Below are 21,634 nucleotides of genomic sequence, written 5' to 3'. Positions count from 1 at the left end.
GTAGCTAGCATTTTTAGCTGTAGGCCCGGATGTAATACTTAAAAACGGGGGGTCCTGGGGTATTCTCCCCTAAATTTTTTTAAATCCTATAACGCCTGTGTAGAGATTTAAAGCATATCTAGACAAATAATGAGATAAGAAAATAAAAGACTTTGGCCTGTTTTTTTTGGATATTTTACTGTTTTATCTCAATGTCAGATAACTAAATTTTACTGCATTATCTTTACACCAGAAAACAAAATTTTAAAACAATATGGAACAGAGAAACATTCAAAAGTGTAACACACCACTTATTTACAAGTCAAACCATGTGAATTCTTTCCAATAATACTGTCTGCATGTCTATAATGGCATGTTTTTGTTCGGCATCAAGGGACCGAACCGACCCGAATTCAGTCAATAGATCGGGATACGGGGGCAAGTGTTCCATTTTAATTTTCCGCGGTCATAAACATCATTCTGAATGTTTCTAAAAAAATCCGACGATAATCGATTACAACTTACAGTAGTGTTGAAAGGGAGACAAGTATATTTACATGTAGAAAAAATTTGTAGGCCCGGGCCTGCTGTGCCTAATAGCAGCTATGCCACTGATTTTGACATGGTGGTTTTAACAGTATTTTTTAAAAGTATTGTTAAAGCATCGAACGAATCATAAACGTATTTCGGATTGTGTGTTTGTCATTCATAATTGTTAACTTCAATAGGAATAAAATAATTCGCTACGGCCGGATTACGATTTCGTAAATGTATTGTTTTAAGCAATGGATTAAAGTTGTCATTAAGGTAGATCTTAATAAAATTTAGTTTTTGTTTTGCTGCTGCATGTTGTTTTTTCTTTTTTAATCAAGACAAATATCACAATCTCGATTCGTTTTTTATTTCTTCTTATTTTGTCAATAAGAATGTATAAAAATAAACAGTTTAGTGGAACTATTTTTTACGTGACACAATCGGTAGTTATTCGGTCTTCTGGAATGTTATGTACATTTAGTAGGCTCGACAAGAATAATTATATTGTTATGTCAATTTATCATTTGTCTTTGATCAAATGTGTCAATGGCATGAAGCAGGATACATAGAATACATGGTTTGTGCCGAGATGGAGAAAGTTAATCCGGTTCGGCCCGAAAAAGAAAAATAGGGCTCGCTAAAGCTCGCCCTATTTTCTTTTTCTAAGCCTCACCGAATAAACTTTCTCCATCTCGGCACCAATCATTTATTTTCAATGTATCTGCTTAAGTGCATGCGATTCACATAATAAGGCAAACGTAAAATAAAAAAAAACAAAATGCATAAGTTACATGGTCTGTTTATTCATCCTGATATCCACCATGCTATGTTTTGTTCTAGGATGCCCAACGTATCAACGTTACGTATTTGTTCATTCGTTGTCGTATGACCTTATTGCGACCATTTTTACATTGGGTAAAAATAAGGAAATTATTTCAGTACATCACGAAGTTCGTTCGTACGTAAGTACCTATGTGCGTATTACTCCACTCTCGTACGTTATAAAGCTTGTTTTCAAAACAAGCTTCAGGAGGGATCTTGTCCAAACTTCCACTGTCTAATGACCATTTTAAGATAAACATGAACAACGGAATTTTTTCTGTTATAAATGTTGCTATTTGTTGTTTGTTTTACTATGGAATATTAAGACAGACAGACAGACATTTTATTCAAGACTTGTACATATTACATCGTTTAAGTCAACGATAGTATATCGTTTAAGTCAACAAATGAGTATTAAACGCCTTTTTTAGTAATGAGTAGACCTCGCTGTAGATTTTATAGTTGAATGACCTGATTTTGTACATAATTTTAACGCAACACATTTTGCTGCATCGAATTTCGGCAGAATAATGGGCATGTGTCCATTTTGCCACATAAGAAATATGTAAATATTCATCAAATGTTGTTTTTTTCTCCATTTTTAACTGCGCGATTACTCTCGTTTCAACTTGCACTGTTATAAGACTCTAATTTACCGACTATTGCGCAGAAAGGAATTCATTGAATTATGGACTTTTTTCTCCACTGTCGAATATTAAGTTAGTCTGTGCTCAAACATGTGTTGAGGACATCGATGTTTGGGACGCATTTCTAGTTGTTTCTATTAAGATTTAAATAAAACCATTTTCCAAAGTTGTATGATATTTAAAATCGAATGTGGCTGGTGTTGTATATACGTCAAGCAAACTGCAGTAATATTAATACAGATTGCAATATTAAAAATGAATGTACTCAGCTGACAATTTGAGCACTAGTTTGGACCCTTTGGTAGAGACATAATGCATTTTCTGTTGCTGTTTTATGAACAATTTCATATTCCTTTAAAGCTTGCCATTATTGCTAACTGATCATACGTTTTTGTTTTCAAATTAAGCTTATGTGAAGAAAAAATGAAGCATGTTTCACAAACTAGTTTAAGGTTTCAGCAAAACAATGTTCGATTCTAAATTCGTACACACTTATTGAAAAACCTAATTGTATCATTTAGATGATATGAACACTTGATAACTCATACTCTTTGTAACGGTTAGGTCATAATTATGCTTATCATGCTAATAATTGTACTCTGTAGACTATTAAACCACATCTATGTAATAGACTTAGTTTTAAAACTAAGCGGCATTACAATACACAGTGCGGATGATATTTGTTCTGCTTCGGGCAGAAAAATAGCGCAGTAACGGAGGACACTTACTATCTCCGTGGTCGCTTGAGTGTACAAACTTAATATGATACTATTTTAATGAACACATGTTATTCATTTATACCCGTTTAAGTATCGCCACGACTTACTATTTGGGATATAAGTACACATTACACCGCCATGCTGGTTCGCCTAATTAATTATACCATGGGATTGAATTGATTGGAATTTCCTAAGCGCAACAACTAGTTGCATTTTACTGCAGGCTTTCACAGACTAAACGCAGTCTTTATTATAATGCTTTTGTTTAAGACAAATTCAATGACGAGATGCTATAAATAATGACAAAGACCTTTATGTAATGCATAAAGAGGTGTGACCTGGCTGATCACACTTGTCTATAATCATGTTTTGTATTCGTGGTCTAGTGGCGACGCACAGACTACACAATCTAGGGGCCACATACTCGATGCTTCATTGTGCTTTAAACATATATAGCGCAAGACTTTGAACAGGAGAGGATGTAAAACATAGAGTTATCATTACAGCTACATTATATTTATTAAAAAAAGGTATTATTGATTGAATTGTTATTTGAATAAAGAATAACAGTAATAATCATTGGTGTTATCGATGTCCGCACAGGCTAGTCGGAGACGTCTATTTCCGCTTTTTTCGTTTTAAGAAAGTATCTTCTTAGCGGCTCATATGTTAGAAGACGATGCTACAGTCAATACATGTGTTTAATGACAACATTTAAGACTTTATATTAAATTGTGAAATTGACCTTTAAGGCAGGGCGACAGTTTTTAAACATAACGCGCGGCCTCGACATAGCGAACATGTTTAGAACATTTTGCGTGGTGAAAATGTGAAGTGACATTAAAGACAAGCTATTTCATGACCAAATTTGAACTTTTACCTTACTGCGACCTGTTGTGTAGGTAGTTGAATGTTACATGGGACAAATAGTCTTCCCGCGGCATGCATTGGGTAAAGAAACGTTTCAAGTGCATTATGTATGATGATGTTATCTTTAAATGAGCTGTTTTATCAACAATTTGAACTTGACCTCTATGTACGACTTTGGCCTTTGAGAAAGAACGACAGGTGATACAAGCAACATGTTTTCGCTTCAGTGGTTATTATTTGAGCCAATGTTTTTAAAGCCCATGAAATCTCAAAATAAACGAATATTTCGTACACTATCTAAAAACAAAACAAAGCTAACACATAAAAACACAATGTTCCTTATAGCAATAGCCAAACTTTTAAAGAAAGATATGGTCTGGTAACATAGATTTAACAAGTAACAACATGAAACGTTGTGTTGATAGTGTGACAGATATTCAACACATGTTCATGTACGATGTTAGTGTTCGTGTGTCGTATAAATAGATATCGTTGCGGTAAATTTAAAAGGCATATAATATGTAACACACAATAAAACGAGCATTTTATATCTCGTTAAATCTATGTTACCATACTTCATTTAGCGTTGTAATTGTATAAGGAACACTGATGTTTATGGGTTCACTTTATTTTACGACATATTTTGCGAAATATTCCCTGATTACGAGTATTAATTTAAATTAAAAATTACATGACCAAGTTACTGCTAAGATAATCTGTTTTCCCGCATAAGTCGACCTTTAAGAGTCTTAAGATGGTGAACGTGTGTGGTTTTCTATTTTAATAGTGCACGATGAAAGACACAGAAATTGTCTGGAAAAGCTCGTCACACTCATGTACATTCACTCGACCAGTAGAAATGCTATATACAGCTTGCTCGACAAAAAAAAAGCGAAACTATTTCCAATTTGAAACAACAATAGCGATTTACCATAAAAAACAGATGAACGGCTGCCTTTTAGGCGTTAACATACACGTATTTTAGAATATTATTTCACTAAATAAGGATGTGAGCACAACAAAACAACTTTTCCTATCGTCATGTTCACCTCCCGTTCGAAACGCATTTTAATCAAGTATATTGTATAAATTTCGCAATTAGGAGTGAATTTTGCTAGAACGGAAATATTTATCAGAATGAAATCCAAAGCCATTTCCGGTCAATGTCGCGTTCCTTCACAAAAGAACAATAAAAACGTTATGTAAAAAAATATTTTAAGGGAAGTCGTGTCTCAGTAACATGTTAATGTATAAGACAGGAGTTTGCTGTATAAACTATCATGCCGCAAAAGAAACAATGTCTTCAGTTTTGAAACATACCATATTGTCTTCAATACGTTTTATGCTACATAGGACCTTGTTTACAATGGAGATAAACGCCGCCGTACAGACCAGCGTATTTGGCAAATGTAAACTTTTAGTTGCGACCTCTAATCAAACATAACGATTTCAACGGTATCATTATGAAAATATTAAATATTTTTCAACACTAGCATGTTCTTTCGAAAGTATCTAAAATAAATATGTTCGTCAGTTGTATACCGCCAAGGTCGTACGGAAATTCACTGTATCAGACGCTATCATTAATAAATGCAATCGCCAATTATCATCTCAGATAAAAGTATAATGTATAACTTGCGTTCACTTTTTACAATAAAAAATAATGGTTTTTAATTGTGCATGTATATATATAAGCACATTCAGTAAACAGATTCCAGATATATACAACCATTCTTTGGCATTTTTTTTTTAAACTGATACAGGGACATCATTTTATATTCTGTCTGCGGCATTTGAGTACAATGGTATAAAGGATTGTACTTCAAATACATAAGATGGGCATTCAAAAAATAACCTTATCTACGTTCTTTTGGGAATGAAAGTGGTAAAAGGTTTGCATTTTTTATTATTAGATCTGTGGGTCAACAACTTCTTTACATTAGAACAAGCATTTTTAAATACTATCAGTAAGTAAAATAAAAAGAAAAGTCATGTGAAAGCCTGTTTTTGATTAATCCTGTAACAGATAGGTAGCAAATGTTTGAGGGGATTTATCTCAAATAAGAATTCAATCTATTCGAGCCTGCGGCCAATATTTTTCTCAACATTTCATGGAATATTAAAAAAGGTTAAAACTGGAACTACTCATCTACGCTAATACAGCTAGAAGTGTGAGAACAAGAGGTTTATAGGACAAAATGTGTTTAACAGAAGTAACAGAATTTAAATCTCTAACAAAACAATTCGACTATAAGCTCAATCATGAATATTCTGTCAAAGGCAGAGATAGAAAATTGTTGTCAAACAATAGGTTAATTATCATATTAAATAAACCCCTAATTCAAATGTGTAATACGTCCAAATTGACGATTGAACTAATTTAACATATATTAAAATTTTCTCAGTGACAAACGTTTACTTATAGCAAGTTCAAATAACGTCACGTTGTTGTGTGTTTTGTTACGTGTATGATTGTAGCTAGTGCGTCATGTGTAAGTGTGTATTATCTGCTTAAACATGCTGTTTGCAAAAATGCTACATATAACTAGAATTGTTAACCCCGTGTTACTAGATGCCCAAATATTGCTGTTGTTTAACTTAACTTGGTTATTTTGAATGATTTCTACTTGCAAAAAATATCATAAATTAAAAGATCCTAAGGATAAGGACTACTGGATTGGCCACATATTTTCTTACAGTCATGTCTGTTATTTAAAAAAAATCATTTTTTTTCGCAAAACATAGAGGATATTTGTTCATATCAGTGTACGATCGTTTGTTATTTCACGAGTGATCATAAAACTATATTTTCACGAGTGGCGCAGCCACGAGTAAAAATATTATATTTCTATGATCACTCGTGAAATAACAAACGATCTTACACTGACATGAACAAAAGTATTAGTTTCATTTATGCCCCTTTTTCAAAAAAATAATTAACAGCTGTTTGCCACGAGTGAAAATATTATATTTCTATGATCACTTGTGAAATAGCAAACGATCTTACACTGACATGAACAAATGTTCAGTTTCTTTTATGCCCCCCTTGTCAAGAAAATAATTAACAGCTGTTTCCCTTCCGCTGAATAGTTACGCTTTCTCCCGTGGTGTGCCTTAATACATTTCAATACACAAAATGACGTAATTAGTGTTTGCATCATCCTCCGAATTATTCCAGCTAAATTCTCCAGTTAAATTCTTTTACAATGTAAATCGACGGTGAAAAAAAGCATAAAATAAAAAGAAAATGTGTTGGATTCGGTGGATTACCGATTTTCATTCACTGGTGATCATAAAAAATATATATTAAGTAGGTCAAACAAGGGAAGTAAATCTTGATATGAAAATCTGAAACTAGAAAAAGTAGTTTCGAAAATGTGTTATTTTCAGCGGTGAAAATAACAATTGGGTTAGTTTCACTGCTGTTATTTCACTGCAGAAATGTCTTATTTTATCATTAGGTATAAAAGAAAGTGTATACTTTGTAATAAGCACTTATCTAGGTTCAACACATGAACATGAACGTCAATTATATCATACGTTTTCGGAAAGCAGGTATGCTCAACATGAATTACACGAGATGGATTGTACGTTTTGTTTCTCGAATTATATGGACCAAAATTAATTACAAGTATATAGACAATAGAAGAAAATCGAAGTTCGCCGACAAGTCATTGTATGGCTCACAGCTGAAAAGCGTGTATCAAATGATAACCGTGTGATACTTAAAATGAAATGAAACACACGTGATCTTTTACACTAATAATATCATGGTCAGTGCGCGTTGAGAATTATGCATGTATTGAATTCGTCTCTGTAAGCCAGAAAAGGCTATCGACATCTGACCGTTTGCTATTAATAACAAACTCTGATTATTATCTATAAAAATGTGTGTTTAGTTTGTTTTCTTTACAACGGAATAGAACGGCTAAATTTGAATTTAAGGAATAAAATCTGCGTCTGAATGAACTAGTAATGTAAAATAGAGAACAATCTTAAACAAGAGATGTGTTTGTCAGAAACACAACGCCCCCTACTGCGCCGCTTTGAAGCCATACATTTGAACTTTGACCTTGAAAGATGACCTTGACTTTTCACCACTCAAAATGTGCAGCTTTATGAGATACACATGCTTGCCAAATATCAAGTTGCTATCTTTAATATTGCAAAAGTTATGGGCAATATTAAAGTTTTTGAACGGACAGACTGACTGACGGACAGACTGACGAACAGTTCAACTGCTATTTACCACCCTACCGGGTGGGGGGGGGGGCAAAGAAACTAACGATAACACATAATATGTCTTGTGAAGACCAAAATATTTGTATCTGATATAGTGAAATGTATATCTATGTATAAATGTGCAGTGTGAAGATACGATTACATATATATACATGTATTCAATGAATATTTGTAATTGTCTTATTTTTTGCAAATACAACCTTCTATATTCGTATAAAAGTGCACATGCCAAGTTATGGGTACTGAGTATTTGCATAGAAAGTACAAAATGAATAAATAATTGCTGACATAAATATGCAAAACACTTCACAACAACCGTTTCGTGTGGTAAATAAGCGACTAACAACTGAAAAACAAAACGAATTGTTTCCGTTTATTTATTTAGAAACGGTAATATCTTACCTTCATTTTTAGAGAAAGGTTATATATTTAATATTTTCAAAAACACATCTTGTTTAATGTTATGCTTTGAAAAACATTAACACGTAGTCGCTCAGCGAAACTGTGTATCGAGTTCATTATACGCATAAAGATGTGGTTATATTTACGATTACTTTAACACGTTAAATACGTATGAGCGTGATTACGTGTTTTGATACATTTTTTTCTCACTTATAGTGTTAACCGTCCTTCTTTTGTATCACTGTTATTTATTTTGCCAATTAATCAAGTCACGGTAAAACCCATACACAAAGAAGAAACGAGTATTTTTAAACAAATACATACCTTCGCTGTTGTAACTTTTACTTTCTCTGTGGTCGATAGAACCTAGGCTGCATGATCACATGACTTGGTGGGTTTCCTTATAAACCGTTAATGGATGTTAACTCACAGGTACGTGGTGCTTTTTTCAAATAACTTCGTTTTTCCATTTATTTTATTGAGAATTTCAACTAGTGCGTAAAAGACAGTTTTCCATTCTGCTTATGGCAATGCAAAATACAGAAAAGAACATCTCGTTTATTTACGACTTAAGCATATACAGCTCATTGTCAAAATAACAATAAAGCAATAATAGATACACATGCGTCAAAATAACAACAATTTGGTTTATGAATTATAAAAAATATATGGTTGCTGTGAGAATGTTGTATGTAAGAGAAGGCTTTTACTATTTCTTTTAAATATAGTTAAGTGGATGATCAAAATTCATATTTAATGGAGAAGTAGTGCTCTTGTGATAATGTTTATTCAGTTGCACTTGTCGCACATAAAGCAACACACCAATTAGTAAATAAACAGCAAGGTGCAGATTGTTCATATTTGAAACTTACTGTTGCATATGCATTTCAATATCAGTATATGGTCCTCTTAGACGGTAATCCGTCACGGCAGTTTGATTATGAGTGTGAAATAACTTAAACTCGTAACCCCATGTTTATCTGTAGGTTACTCATTTTAAAGCTACGTATGTAAAGAAATCCATATCGTGCTATAAGCAAAGAAACTGAACCTTCCAAGATCCATCATACATAATCGGTGTTTTCATTTTTAGTGTGTATGTCTTTGAACCTATTTTTGTCACTTATGTACTCGTTTTGAGTCTAAGGTTTCGATCCAAAATGCCACATCTCTCACACAAACTATACTTAATTACACACCGGTAATAGCTTTGCCTGAAAAACGGCTGTTGTGTATTTTCATATTGACAACTAACGCCCCTTAAGACATGAACAAGGACCAGAGCAATAATTAAAGGTCTGTGAGATTAATTTTCTTTCGCAGCGGTCAAGCATTAAATTGTCCAGATTTATGACGCCCTTATGTATATACATCTGAACGAGACATATATGTTATAATACTTTTTTTTGCCTGGATAATTTTAGTGAGCTATAAATATAGCTATGACATGCATATCTCTTGATACTGTTCTACTTCATAAGTTTATTGATAGGTATCTTATTGTTACACGTTATAGCAATTTGATTCTTGGAAACAAATTGGGTTTGCAGAAAACACCCTAAATCATATATCTGATAATGTTTATTGTATGTGCGCCCATGTATATCGAAAACAATAACATGAAAGGCCAATAGCGATATCCATAGTTTAAATATATAAGCTTATTGCTTCACTCATTAAAGCTTACATAACGTCCACAAATTATTGTTAACTCACTAAATAAACATAACATATCATGTTCATGAATTGATTGCTTGTTTATTTAATGCATTACTCATCCCATCTAAGAGTATCAACTGTCTTAACTGCCTGTATTTTGTAGATGTCAAAGCAACACACATACTGTTTCCAAGACAAGTACATATAACATAAACGCTTAAATAGAATGAAACCGAACGGGAATCACTTGTAATTAATATGTATTTACACATGCACATTATGCGTTCTGTATTGTTGGCGAGGCATAAAATCTCACGGATTTTCCAAAGGCATACTCAGGCGTGTCGATACCGGTGGGCTTTTCATGAAAGTAAAATAATGTAAAACCATAAATTGGGCTGATAGAACATATATTGCAAAAGCATACGTCATTTAATAAACAAATGCAACATCACTATCATTATGTCAAACACAGACGACTTTTGATTGGATATTGATATTTTTCATGGGGTTTCATGTCGTGTGCTTTCGACTTTACTTTCTTTATGACTAAACAAATACTGGATAAATGCTAGGATCGTGTCATTTAAATAGACCTGGGAACTATATGTATTAAATGTGTGAATTATATTTCTTATAAACGATACGAACATAAATATGTCAAGTGTTTGTTACAGAGAATCACACGTGAGTCCTATCGAAAGCAAGTTTGAATTTGAATTGAATATGTTTTATCATGTGCATATTAACATATCAATCTACAAAAAACACATTTAAAGTACGTGAAGATTAAGATTTATATCAGTCAGCGACTGCGTTACGCAATTAAAAAAAGACCACATTTACTTGTAAAGGTGTGCACACGGTATGGCTTTTAATTCTTATAAAATCATGATAGGACGCTAATGACATTGTTTCAATATATCGACAAAGAAACATAAATCCACGATTATTATTTTAATATACAGTTTGAACTGAAGGCATGTAAGATATTATTTAACGGTCAATACATGATTAATTTATGTATTTACATAACACGATTCATGATGGTCATAACACTTAACAACAATATAATTGAATGGCATGTATTTGACACATGACAATAGCATAATTATTTTTATCATTATTAGTATGCGATCCTTTCCATATCAAACGAGTTACGTTCGTTCTATGTCTCATACAAATTCACGTCTAGAACAATTTGTATTGTATGATTGCATGCCCGAAATATAAGCTTAATATGTATTCATAGCCAAGCACTGAGCTCATTGAATCACATTGACATGTGGAATCAAACATTTATATTTTCCATAGCAGAAATATTATCAGTTTTCATCCCTTTCCTTGATAGAACATAATAAAGGATGTATATTAATTGGCAGTATACAAACGATTTAAATGCGTTATAAACAGTGTGTTCTTCAACTATTATGCTGTGAAACACTAGAGCTGAAAGAGAACTAGAAATCTCATAACACTGATATGGCAAGAAATTACAATTTGATTGAATTGTACGGCGAACACATTTATTTTTAAGATTTAAATATGATACAGATTAACTTTGAACAGTTACTTCATGCTTTATACATATAACTCATCTTTAAAAATTGCGAAACGCTGCGAATCAAAGGGAAATCCAGATAACCATGTAGCGCTCTACATTCAATATGCATCTTCAATGAGTTCATCGATGATCACAACTGATAAACTGGATAACATTTTCATACACGGGGATGGGATGGTATTATGCGACGAGTACAGTGTCTTAAGTAAAGATTTCCGCATAGCCTTATTTCCTTTAATGACATCACATATTCCACGCATTAATTCAGTAATAAGACATTTATTGTAACCTGTGATGACATTAATTATCTCAAGCCGTTTTACGATCGGTTTCAATACACAAGATTTGATACGCTAGGCAACTTTCTATATTTATATACGTATGTTGTTTTTTTTTACAATCGCGAAATAGTTCTATTCGACATTTTACAACTTTAAATGATGTCGTTCAAATTGATGTGAGACTATGTCATGAACTGTGGAGCACGCCAGCTATTTAAAGTCTTGTTTCGATACAAATTTCTTAATGTGAAACAATTTGTTTTCAACTAGTATACAACTAAAACAAATATTTGAACACACTTTCAATTTGTTTTGTTTTTATTACATCAATTGGTCGAACGGCTTAAATTCGGAAAACAAATCGGGTTTTCTATTGTTGCACGCTTACTATCTAAACTGTTCAATAAGTAATACTTCAATTACGTATAGAATGGCATCATTTATGTTCAGCTGAATGTTTTTATAAAAAACAAGAATGCTAAGTTATTCATTAAACATTAAAGTGATCGTCCGTAAAAGTCAGTGTCTGGCCTGTTACATACATGTAGTATTTATTATCCTGTAGTGTAATGCCAATTGTTAACAATCATTGTATGGAGGAACACATATTGTTGGCAGTGCTATCTTTATAACGTTTATTGGGTGTCATTGTTTTCCTATATATTTTACACATACCACAGATAAACCATATTGCCCAAAAATCCAATATAATTATCTATATCTATGATAACGTTACTTCTTAATTGACTTTTAAAATTGGAAGGGGTTATCTTAGTGAAAATGTGCTCAGGGTAATTATAGTTCTGCGTTATCTTTGATGAATATTTCTGCAGAGCAAAATGATTATTCATAGGCTATTGGTGTCGTTGATGCATTACACAATGCTTCAGCAAATGTAATTTTCATTAATCACTGCCTAAATTGTAGCCGCCTGCTTTCATAGGTTCACTACTAACCTGATTGTACATACTTTTGTTAAGAATTAATTTACAATCGTATTCAAAAGAAAATCATATTTCTTATACATGTACATGCGATAATGTCACTTGTGATTGATGATGTTCCTAACACTAAACAACAATATAATTGAATGGCATGTATTTGATACATGCCAATAGCATAATTATTGTTATCATTATCAGTATGCGATCTTGTCCTTTCCATATCAAACAAGCTACGTTCGTTCTATTCTCATACACATTCACGTCTAGAACAATTTGTATTGCATGATTGCATGCCCGAAATATAAGCATAATATGTATGCATAGCCAAGCACTGAGCTCATTGAATCACATTGACATGTGGAATCAAATATTTATATTTCCATAGCACAAATATAATCAGTTTTCATCCCTTTCCTTGATAGAACATAATAATGGATGTATATCCATTGGCTTATACAAACGATTTAAATGCGTTATAAACAATGTAAGTCATAAATAAGTGAATCAACTTGCGTTCAGTGACACTATGGGGCGATACAATTTACTTGCATTACTTTTAGTAACATATTTAGGGCAAACAATGACAAAACTCCTATCCAGAATATGTTTAAATTAACAGCAAATAAATATAGTAAGCTTCATAGTCTTTAAGTAATAAGTAATAAGAATACACAAACCACCACACCCATTCAAATTAAGAAACTATAAAAACTAAACACTATTAAGGCATACTCACTAAAATAAATTGAAAAACCGTTATAGCCTTGCTTAATAAATTGTGATCTAGAAATGCATACTTATTCTTAATGTTTTCGTTGTGACTCGGTTTGGGAAACTCGAACCATTAAGGACCAAGTACTCAATACTACAAACAACGATGCACTGTGATTACGTTTATTTTCAGAAAGTAATAATGGGCTCAGCAGTGCTAAACACGTCTATTTTTACCATTTCAAAGTATTTAATAATGGGATCCAACTCCGACGTCGTATAAGTCACAATAAAGCTAGCAATAAACCTCTAGAATCTCAAGCAGAAGATGAGTCATTGTCCACATTTTTCATAAAATAACACCAACTTTAAACATAAAAATATAAACACAAGCTAGGATCACCGTTTTATAAAGGCTAATAAAAAGTACTGGATTCAAATCCAGTTTGACGGCAAGCTTCGAACCTTACCCCAGAATTTATCAGAAACCAAACTTGCGATTATAACGACTTTAGGCAACGGAAACATAGTCGCCGTGGTGTAATGCACATGATGTCCGCCTTACGACCGGGAGGTTACGGGTTCGGTACACACTGTGGGGCGTTCTTTTGATTTCCCCCAAAGACACCAAGTACTGGTTCTAGGGCCATGAAATGGACTCGAGAGCATTTCAAATAAGAAGTAAGTACTTCTTTTGCAATCGAGCTTAAATAAATTGGATTAAACTATTGGGAACATAAATGCTAAAATGTGACGCGTTAATCGAATAAAAACAACACACTTGAGGTGTTCTAGTGTCGCTTGTATTGGAAATATATTAAAATTATATAGGAATAAGATTTTAAGCTGTCACTATACAGAAATATATTGTTCATCTATACTAGCATATAAACACTATCATGAAAGTGAAGCATCTACAGATTTGTTTGTAAACACACTGTCGATCACTGTTAATTATGTGTTTGAAGAAATGGAGCGTTTCAGCATGTTTCACACGTCGTTGGGAAGATGATCTCATTCAGAAACAAAAGATGGTACGAAATAATATGAATAGAGTGATGCTCGAGATTCAATTGTTTGTAGATGCGAATGTTTTAGAGAGTAATTGTTACGTGAACTAACTTTCGGAGGCAATAGAGGATACATGCAGTTTGGGACAATGGTTGAATTTCATTTTATACAATAATATAAATTTGTGTTTGCGTTTCCGTTTGCTCATGGTTTCTAATCATTTCTCATTTAAAAGGTCTTCTGATATGTATATATTATGGTATCTAATAGGTATTTACATCTGTACTTTAGTTGGTACGTTATTCCAGAGCATGTTCGTGTATTAAAGATTTTATGATGGTAATCGTATATTAACGAAGAAATTGTTAAAAGAAGGTTTATTGTATCATAACCTAAGAAGTACATTCGCTAAATTTTACTCAAAGTATGGTGATTTAATTTCAAAGTATAATGTTTCTTTCAAATGGCATTTAACTAATATAATTTCCCAACCATCATTTTATGGAGATGTTTCGAAGCGTGTTCGCAAATTAAAATATCTGAAAGAAAATGTTTATATTAAAATTTTCAGTTTAATTAATTCATTCTTATCAAAAGGATATGATGCTAACATACTTAAAAACACATGCTTGTTTGTTTTCGATTCACTATATCTTTCTTCTCTTAAAATTTGGAATAATTAATGGAATGACCATTTTATATGTTTGATTCTTAAATATTTAATCACCTAAGCTGGTTTTATTGGTAATTGAATTTTACAGTTCTACCCCATTAATATTTTTATATTTTATTTTACAGGACTGCCCCTGGATTTTTTTCACGGCATCATGTCATCGCTTCTCAATTGCGTCATACGATACTCTTTCACTGTTCTTGGCTGCATTGATTTTTTGTGACGTCATCGCTTCTATATTGCTTTATACGACACGCTTTCACTGTTTTAATCTTCATGCATAGGTCATCAGGTTTATAGCGTTCAATTTTATTATATTTTTTTCTCTCTGACGTGCGTTTCTTGTTTGATTTATTTTTTAGCAGTCACATAAACAACCAAGCTATGCAATTTGGATCTTTCACACCCATTATTGCTGCTCTTCCTGTATTTGCGCGATGATGATCTGAAATATTAACTTTATGATGCTATATTATTTAATCTTTTTCTTTCTAAAGAGAAGGGCACTTATTCTTTGTTTTATTTTATCATTCATCATTACAGAGTTGTAACTCTGTTGCTCTGGTCTCTTTCTTACCATTGAGTAATTGAATGGTAATTAAATTGAATGTGTATTAATTCCCTTTTATTATTGTTTTATTTTAGTTGCAATGCTATGGGGTTTAATTTTATTGACACTTATATGTATCATGAATATTGCTGGGCCAAGTGTGAGGTTGAGCGCTCTAAAACCGGTTTAAAACCCCAATGTTTTGCATTGACTGTTCCAAGGCGTTTACCCCAGCCTTATTCTTATATGTGTTTATGTTGTTTTGTATTGTGCTATTGTGTACTGTTTGGCAGTTGGTTTCTTGTCTTAAATAAAGGACCAACTAATTGTATGTGATGAAAATGCAATACTGCTTCAGCAGCTGGAGTTTCACTTCTTTATATCCTAATGAAATTTTACCTGTCTATCCGTATGTCTACAGTGTACAGCTTCTGAACAAACAAACATTAGATATTATTTCTTATTTAAATACGTTCTAAAGCATCCACACAATACACACACAACTTATGTATTGACTTTAAAATATTGAAAACAATTTTATTCAAGAAACTACATTAAGGTATAATAATAATTGTTTTATCCACTACTTTAATAACAGAACCCCAAATATAAACACGAACTTATTAAAACGGAGATCATCTATTCAAAAAAGTCAGTGTAAAGCCAATGCGGGTTTAAACCGGTTTGAGAGCTTTCCAAACCGCTTACCTTCTTGACTGAAATAACTATGAACCCTGAATTATATGCCCAGTATGACTAAGCATCTAAAGTTTCATGGAGAGATTGCAGCAAAGACATCCATTGGACTGTCTGATGCACACTGTCTATAACGAACAATGTTATCTTTACAATGAGAATAATAAAAATAACACAAATATGTGGTGTGCATTTGTAAAACACCAATAAGCTCAATTTGGGCATGGTTACAATAATTTAAATGGCAACTGAAATTATTCTTATGAAATTAACCAGAGAATAAAAGATCAGTTCATACAAAATTGGCACGATACAATTAATAACCAACCGAAATTTGAGTTCAACAGAATGTTGAGGACTCAATTCGCTTATAAAAATATCAAGTTTGCATTAATAATAGAAATAATATACAACAGTTATCCAGATTTAGAGTTAGCGCTAATAAATTAGAAATAGAGATTTGTAGATATAATAACATACCCAGAGTTGAACGAAAATGTAAACTAAATAACGCAAACACTGTTGAATCGGTATATCACTTCTTTCATACTTGCTCAATCTATAAAGATCTGGCCAAACTTAGTCAAATTTAAAAATAAACTATATTGTCAAAATACTACAGTATTTAACAATGTTGCCATATTCATTATTGAGGCAATGACACCCCCTTGATAAAAAAATAGAAGCATTTGCTGCTTCTTAAATTAATATTGTATGGAATCGTTAATATATTGTTAATTACTACTTATTTATTCTTACATAAATGTCAATTCATTTACTTTTATAAATGATGTTTGAATACCTTAAATAGTTGTTTATGTATATAATTATGTATGTTTTTGTATTGTACTTATGCACTTGGACCATAATATATTAATTTGAATTTGTCAATGGTCCAAGGCATTGTGCCGATGTACCAATACAAACTTGACTTAAAGAAGAGTCGTAGGCAAATTGTGGAAATTTATGTTATATTTCATTAATTTTGATGCCTTTTGTCTTAAGGCTAGACTTCAGTTACATAGCTTATATACCAGAACATAACATACAAAATAAGAAGACGTTGTATAGCAAAAAATTATCTCATTCAATGCCTCAGTTCGTGTACGCCGATAATTCGTCTTAATACCTTACATTTAACCATTTTATTATGTCAAAACCGATATTAAGTCAGGCTTAAGTAAGATTAATAACGACCAAGACAAACCTCGTTTGATGATTGTTCATTAATTAAGTGACCAGATCATTTACTTGGTATTATGTTATCATCGATACATGCGGTTAATACAAGCGTATATATGACAAGGAAACAATAAATCCCCGGAAATGATTTTTTTAATTATCGCGGAAAAACTATTGCCTTACTTTTTATGATATCGATTCCACTCAAATTACATTACTGACGTTAAAGAAGGTTTTATGTACATTCTGTTGACTGTTACCTTTTTCTTATTGTTCATTGTGCGGGTCGCAAATGTCTACAATTATCTTTATTTTATAATATTTAATGTATTGTTGTTAACTTGCTATTTTTTGTAAAATATATTTAACTGGTTGTTTATTTGCAAATCAGAACAGACATACAGTGATTTCGCATACACTGACCGTTTTTTACTGTGAAACAGTATTTTTTGAAAAATAGAAACCAAAATGCTGCGTGCATCCTTTGGTATAAATGCAAGGTTTTGCTGACAGTCTTATTTGATCGTCATTCTTTTCAAATCTTGTATGTTCTATATGAAAGGTAAAATCCATACCAATAATTATATATGAACAATGTGTACATAGTTGTAAGAGTATTGATATAAAATATAAAAGTAAATTAAAACTTAATTATTCAACTTCATATATAAATTGTGCTAACACGAATCCATTTGATATCGTTTTCATAAATTATTCAGAAGAACATCACCGATAGATTAAGAACATAAAATAATCGACAAGCATACAGGTTATTCAACTTTGCTTATGGGCTTTACCATTAATACTGGTTTTGTATACCCCAACGGCGCTAAATGTCTAGCATCTACCAAAGAAAAATTGATCCGTTGGTTTATTATTTTGAACATGAACGTTTAAGATCTTTGATACGAACCTTAGTTGTAATGATATTTTTAATGTGTGCTAGTGTAATCTACTCATCAGCATCATCATTCTCTTGACCGTCCGTCCATTTGGGGGACATAAGGAACGACGATATAGTAATCCTCCTCCAGTCTGGTCTGTTGTGTGCTACCGAAAGTAATCAAACTTAGGAAGGGTTGTCCTGCCTTTCATATGTTCTACTAATATTATATACGAATAATAATACTTAAAAATCCTTTGAACAATATTACTCTATGTTACATAATAATAAGCTTATGACATGTACATATTCTTCTTCTTAATCATCATCAACAGCAGCAGCAGCTGATCTAATACAATCCCCGAATGATGATTATAACAATCAGCATCATTTTTGTTGATTTTATCATCACGATGACTGTTATTTATATAGAGAACGATGCCATACATTTTAGCGTATTATGACAATGTTATGTGCCTACTAACGGAACCATGATAAACCCAAGTGAAAAGGCATTTTAATATTTTAAATGAGAATCATATAGAATGAATATGTATATTAACACATCGATAATGTGTTAATGTTTCCTTTTGTTCAACTAATTTTGTGTGTGTTTGTGTTTGTGTTTTTGTTAAGTCAAATGAGCATATTCCTACCCATATGGGTGAATATACCACATACTGTAAATTCACCAATGCTTAATTCCTCACATAAACGTTCCATATTTCAAATGTTAGCTATTAACGTTTATTTGTTCACAGTGTATTACAATTATTTGGCTTCGTTCTCATAAAACTATGCGTGATGAATTTGAGTAATGTGTCACCTCGGATAAATCGAAGACAATATTTTCCGCATTCATCAAATTGTTTAAATAAGGTAACTTCTAAACGAAAATCCAGTGAAGGCTGACATTAAATTAAACTTTTCCTATTAGTTGTCTCTGAACACGGCTCAAATATAAACAAAAATGAATTTTTCAACTGGTTTGTACCATATTATATAACGTCAAAAATCTATCTGAAGATCACCAAGCAGCCAATAAGTTAAATAAGATGTTATTTGTATATAATCGCTGGGTACATCAGATGATTCATTACCCAGGAATGTTACCTATATTGCTTTTGAAATTACAAACTTGTTATCCAAAAATAACGTTTTTTAATTGATACTGATTTGTTCAATCCAAGAACAGCCGTTTTAATTTTCTGTCACACTATTTTACTGCTACGTGAGCACATGACCTAAATAATGCTAAAACGACAATAATCAATGCGTCTATTCTTCAACTATTATGCTGTGAAACAATAGAGCTGAAAGAGAACTTACAATCTCATAACACTGATATGGCAAGAGATTACAATTTGATTGAATTGTATGGCGAACACATTTATTTTTAAGATTAAAATATGATACAGATTAACTTTGAACAGTTACTTCATGCTTAATAAATATAACTCATCTTTAAAAATTGCGAAACGCTGCGAATTAAAGGGAAATCAAGATAATTATGTAGCGCTCTACATTCAATATGCATCTTCAATGAGTTCATCGATGATCACAACTGATAAACTGGATAACATGTTCAAATACGGGGATGGGATGGTATTATGCGACGAGTGCAGTGTCTTAAGTAAAGATTACCGCATAGCCTTATTTCCTTTAATGACATCACCTATTCCACGCATTAATTCAGTAATAAGACATTTATTGTATTCCTGTGATGACATTAATTATCTCGAGCCGTTTACGATCGGTTTCAATACACATGATTTGATATGCTAGGCAACTTACTATATTTATATACGTATGTTGTTTTTTTTGACAATCGCGAAATAGTTCTATTCGACATTTTACAACTTTAAATGATGTCGTTTCAAATTGATGTGACACTATGTCATGAACTGTGGAGCACGCCAGCTATTTAAAGTCTTGTTTCAATACACATTTCTTAATGTGAAACAATTTGTTTTCAACTAGTATACAATTAAAACAAATATTTGAACACACTTTCAATTTGTTTTTATTTTTATTATATCCATTGGTCGAACGGCTTCAATTCGGAAAACAAATCGGTTTTTCTATTGTTGCACTCTAACTATCTAAACTGTTCAATAAGTAATACTTCAATTACGTATAGAATGGCATCATTTATGTTTAGCTGAATGTTTTTATAAAAAACAAGAATGCTAAGTTATTCATTAAACATTAAAGTGTTCGTCCGTTAAAGTCAGTGTCTGGCCTGGTACATACATGTAGTATTTATTATCCTGTAGTGTAATGCCAATTGTTAACAATCATTGTATGGAGGAACACATATTGTTGGCAGTACTACTTTTATAACGTTTATTGGGTGTCATTGTTTTCCTATATATTTTACACATACCACAGATAAATCATATTGCCCAAAAATCCAATATAATTAGCTATATTTATGATAACGTTACTTCTTAATTGACTTTTAAAATTGGAAGGGATTATCTTAGTGAAAATGTGCTCATGGTAATTATAGATCTGCGTTATCTTTGATGAATATTTCTGCAGAGCAAAATGATTATTCATAGGCTATTGGTGTCGTTGATGTATTGCACAATGCTTCAGCAAATGTAATTGTCATTAATCACTGCCTCAATTGTAGCCGTCTGCTTTCATAGGTTCACTACTAATCTGATTGTAAATACTATTGTTCAGAATTAATTTACAATCGTATTCAAAAGAAAATCATATTTCTTATACATGCGATAGTGTCACTTGTTTAACAGCATGACAACTATGATTAAAATGCCTGACAAAAATAAGCTTAAACTGATAATTTGTTTACACCCAATTCGATCGGATTTCACGCAAACGTGTACGCACTTTGTGCTGTGACAACAAAAGCGATACAATGCTAACCGCTATAGAAAACCAATCAACAGAACATGTTTTTTATATATGCCATAGTTGGATTCAGGAGATCAGTTGACATAATCGACACAACAGATCTGCACTTGCGTGGACAAATTATGGTAGTGACTTGCAATGTATGTGACGTCTGTGGATATAATAGAAATTAAAATCGGACATTATTTTTGGGATTTACTTCGTCGACATAAATATGTTTTGTTTAGCACCGTTCCGAATAAACAAATGTGATGTGAGCACAGCGTATTTTATGTAAAAGAGGTACAAATTGCCTTTGTCCCCAGAAGTTAACAGCGTAACGTAGACGTTTTATTGAAAAGCTTTTACAATCTTCGGATCTGACTCATATCAAATATTTGTA

Source organism: Dreissena polymorpha, unplaced genomic scaffold, assembly GCF_020536995.1.
Source record: "Dreissena polymorpha isolate Duluth1 unplaced genomic scaffold, UMN_Dpol_1.0 chrUn029, whole genome shotgun sequence".
Lineage (NCBI taxonomy): Eukaryota > Metazoa > Mollusca > Bivalvia > Myida > Dreissenidae > Dreissena > Dreissena polymorpha.
This window is presented reverse-complemented; position numbering follows the sequence as displayed.